This window comes from Penaeus japonicus, unplaced genomic scaffold (assembly GCF_977035675.1).
Source record: "Penaeus japonicus unplaced genomic scaffold, GWHDUDI00000001_assembly GWHDUDI00000007, whole genome shotgun sequence".
Lineage (NCBI taxonomy): Eukaryota > Metazoa > Arthropoda > Malacostraca > Decapoda > Penaeidae > Penaeus > Penaeus japonicus.
Window position 1 is genome coordinate 37,761,945 of NW_028234409.1, and position 5,000 is coordinate 37,766,944.

Genomic DNA, 5,000 nt, shown 5'->3' on the forward strand with positions numbered 1-5,000 from the left:
AGTTACCTCAGCTATCTCTTGGTTATTTGGTTCTCCATCCTCTCTAACTAGTCTCTCATTTTCCTCATTTAATAGTTTTTCATAGTATTCCTTCCATCTAGTTAGTATATCCCTTTCTTTCTTTATTATGTTACCGTTTTCATCTCTCATTTGTCTAATATGCGTTATATCTTTTGTACTTTTATTTCTTGATTTAGCTAATTTGAAAATCTTCCCCTGTCCTTCTTTAGTGTCTAAATCTTCGTACAGTTTGTTATATGCTTCTGACTTTGCAATAGCTACTGATTTCTTAGCTTCCTTACATCTTATTCTATATTTTCCTTATCTATTTCAAGTTTACTTTCTTCCCATTTTTTCTTGGCAGCCCTCTTTAAGTTAACTTTTTGTTGTACGTCTTCATTGAACCACCAGATCTCCTTATTTTCCCAATTTTTTCCACTGCTCTCTCCTAGGATTTCTTTACCTACTATTAAGATGTTTTTACTTGTTCTATTCCACCATGCATTGACATCTTCCATGTAAACATCAATATCATTTAGAATGCTAGTCTTAAATTGTTGTTTTAAATCCTGCTCCTTCAGCTTGAACCATTTAATTTTTATCTGTGTCCTAACCCCTCTTTTCTGCTTTCGGGCAACAGCTATTGATAGGTCTAACACAACTAGGCGATGCTGTGCTGCTATGTGGTCTCCAGGTATTACTTTACAATTTTTGACCTCGCATATGTTCCTTCTACCATGCAGGAGGAAATCAATTTGACTTGTCCTATCTCCGCTTTTAAAGGTAATAAGATGTTCATTTCTCTTTTTGAATAGCGTATTCCTTATAACCATATCAAACGATACTGCAAAATCAATAATTCTCTCCCCTTCTTCGTTTCCATTCCATAACCATATCCTCTATGCACACGGCTGACAGCCTCATTACCATTACCAATATGTCCATTTAAATCTCCTACAACTATGCATCTCTCACTTTCATCTACCTTGCCTCTTTCTTCTTTTAGTTCTACCCAAAAACGTTCTTTCTCTTCCTCAGTGCAACCAGTCTGAGGTGCATATACACTAAATATATTAAGTGAAAACTCATCCAAAGCTAACCTTATCCAAATGATTCTGTCACTTTTCCTATTTACTTCTGTTACCAGCCCCTTCATCTCTCGCGATAAAATTGTTCCAATCCCATTTCTCCCATCTTTATTAGCTCCCCCATATATCAGCTTATATCCATCTCCTAACTCTTTTGCCTTGTTTCCAGTCCATCTAGTTTCTTGCACACATAGTATATCTACTTTACGCTTCGTCATGAGATCAGCTAAGCCTCTACCTCTGCCGGTCATAGAACCAACATTCAAAGTCCCTACTCTCAGTGGTTGAGCTAACTTCCTTGGCCGCACCCGTTCTTGATGCGGTAGCCCTCGCTGGTCCACAGAGTTAGGGCGATGTGTCTGTGGGTCACTTACGGGTGACAACCTAGCATTGGGTACTCCTTGGATTTGGCTTATTTCATAGGGTTTTGGCATGGATTTTACAAGCGGATGCCCTTCCTGACCTTAACCCTCTCTATTTATCCGGGCTTGGGACCGGCGCTAAGTTGGGCTGGCTTGCCCCCCTACTGGCTAGATTAACCTCGAAGATAGTCTCCCAGCAGTTTAAGTAGCCTACCATTTATCCCATTTACTTTGTACTTGGCCAGAAGACCATCATGCAAGACCCTGTCAAAGGCTCCAGCAATGTCAAGTGCAATAATGCAAGTGATCATCTGATCATCCAGAGCTTTGTGTCATGTAAATGAAAGGTTCAGGAAAAGGTCTGCTGCTGTCCGACCCTTTCTGAAGCCAAACTGCCTTTCGTTAAGAAAACAGTGGTCTTGTAGAAATTGGGTCAGTTGCCTAGAGATAATTATCTCCAGTATCTTGCCAATGTTGGAAAGAAGTGATACAGGTCGGTAGTTTCCCACTTCACAGCGTTCCTTCTTTTTATGTATGGGAACCACCCTCGCCTTCTTCCAAAGTTTAGGCCATTTGCCTTGAGCAATGCACTCTTGGAAAAAAAATTGACAGAGGGAGTGCCAACTCATTTGCGCATTGCTTTAGGAAATATGGACTGATGTTGTCAGGCCCTGGAGATTTGTTTGTGTCCACTTCCTGTAACATACATTTCACCATATGTTGGGTGACATTTATGTCTTGAAGACGATGTGATATTCGTTCTGGCTGGACAGGTGCAGGACGCTTGGGGTCTGGCTGGCACCTGCATTTTGTTTGCAAGATGTTCTGCAAAGATATCGGCTTTCTCAGAACTTTTGACAGCAGATGTCCCATTCTGATATTTTAGAGGTGGAATGTCCTCTACTCTCGAAAACCCCTGTAGATCTTTGACAAGAGACCACCTAAATTTGCTGCCTACACCCCTTGTCTGCATCTTCTGACAAATATCCTCTAGCCAGCATTGCCTGGCAGTACACTGAACTATTGCCATATGATGGCAAGCAACCTTGTAGTATCTTCAGTTTTGGGGTGTGAGGTGCCTCTTATATGTTTGCCATGCCTTGTACTTGGCATCAGAAGCTATTCGGCAGTGATAACTAAATCATGACTGGTCGGTAGCTTTGCTGATAAAAGTTCTATGGGGAACATACTGATGTTGAAGAGAGAAGATGTGATCTGTTAATGCCTGTGCCTTAGAATTGAGGTCACCTCTCAGCAAAGTGTCCCAATCAGCTTTCTGTAGATATTACGGATGGCAAACCAATATGCATGGTCCCAAATCCATGTTGTCTTTGTGATTTCTTCTGAACACTATAGGTCACAGGTTATGTTTGTAAATATTGTAAGAGGATCAGATGAACTAACATATCCTACAGGTCGGCAGGAGACCAGTTTACCTGTGAAGTCTGTCACAACTGGATCCAGAGATGACCCTGAAGTATGTGTAGGGAAATCTATGTGATTTTGTAGTCCAAAGACTTCTAAGAAGTTATCGAATGTTCTTTGGGTGAGAGACTGATTGAGATCACCTGCCAATATAAAGTTCTGACAGTTATATTTAATAAGTAACTCATCTAGATTTGCTGTAAGATAAGCCAGTAGGTTTGTGTTATGTCATTGTGGCCTGTAGCAAATACATATTAACACCGAAAGATTATCCGGCAGATGAAGTTTAAAAAACATCATCTGAAGATGATCTGGCATAGGAGGATCAAGTGTTTGGATGTGGAGAGACCTGTGAAAACAGACTGCTACTCCTCCCCCTTGTTGGAGTTGTCTGTCACATCTATACCAGGTTGTATATCCTGACAGACGTCCATAATTTGGAGCAACAGAGTCATTTAAAAATGTTTCCACAGTTGCAACAATATCAGATTTGAATCTGCTAATATATCCATGTATTAGGTCTCCAATGTTAGTTAAGAAACCACGGAGGTTAACAGACAGCATCTTAAGTTTTCTTTTATTCGTGATATAAAAGATTGCTGTGAATGACTTCTTATAAATCCAGGAGCAGTGAACGGTTGCTAACTGCAAGGGTGTTCTACTAATCAGCGGGGGTTTATAGGAATTGTATACCTGTGGTTGCAATGATAGATGTTTTTGGAAGAAACGAAGGAGGGCGAAATTTTTATTTGTTTGTGAAGTTGTTTTTTAAGGGACTTCACTAACAGTTCTTGTCTCTCAAAGTACCTCTTTTCTCTTACATCTTTATGTTCTGAATGTCCCTTTCTGTCACCGAACTGACACTACAATTTATGCCTGCAGTTCTCTGAGGAGTGTCCCCGTCCTCCACAAATAGAACAAAATGGTTTAGGGTCCATCGTATAGTTGGTACCCCTTTGAATAAGAGGTATTGGCTTTGGCTGTGATGGCCAGTTGTCTCGCTCCGGGGCTTTAGTATCCCTCTTATTTCCAGTCCTTTGGACTAGTGGAATAGAAGTGCGTGACAGTTTATTGTTCGCCTGCCTTGCAATTTCCCTTGGCTGTTCTGGGATGTAATGCAAGGGTTGTTTGTAGTGGCAGACTTTTTTAAGGCGTTTTGTTTTTTCAGACTGCCACCATTTAGATGTAGTCTCACACTTATCAGTGAGGTCTTTCCACTCACTGTCTATGTTGTCTGGCAGAGCACTACAGAGTTTGGAAGCGACAGAAGTATTGTCTAGTGTGTTGACTGTGGCACTGAGGGTATCAATAAGATTAAGGACACCTACCACTGCGTCCCTTTTAGAGGTGATGTCTTGCACTAGACTTCGATACTGACGTAGTGAGTTTTGTTGTTTACTCACTTCATCTGTTAGTTTTCTGATGATACCTATAAGATCTACTTTTGTAAGATCAAGAAGGTGAGTATTTTATATGAGATGTATTTTCAGCCAGATCTTCCGATGTGGCTTCGTCTATGGATGAGTTGAGATACTCAACCTCATCTATGATTCCCGCCTTCTTTCTCAAGTCACTGACGGTTTCACAGGAAAAGGTGAGCCTATCTGTATCGCAATACAAGCTGTATGGCACACATTGGCTGTGTTGCAAGGCAGGAAGTTGGGCTCCTTCCCCACCTTGCCACAGACGCTACACCAAATGCCCTTGGTCGGGCAATTAGAGGATGCCTCTCATTTTCTGATGACATTTCAAGAATGCTTAAAAGGGCTAGTTTATTATTTATCCTGCCTATTGTGTGCCTTCCAAGAGCTAAGAGTGGCAGGAAGAGCTGCCTATAGTCCTTACTAATTCCTAATTAAGAAACCGAAATAAATGGTATAGGAAAGTTATGCCTCACCATGTCCAGCATCGGCTCGTATCCAACTCTCTTGCATCTCTCTCTCTCTCTCTCTCTCTCTCTCTCTCTCTCTCTCTCTCTCTCTCTCTCTCTCTCTCTCTCTCTCTGTCTGTCTGTCTGTCTGCTTCCCAATGGAAATTCGCCATTTACCAAATCGAAGGCGGATCAAGTCTCCTTTCCCTGACGACGTCGAACGTCCCTGATCAAAATTCGCAAAACAAAAATTCA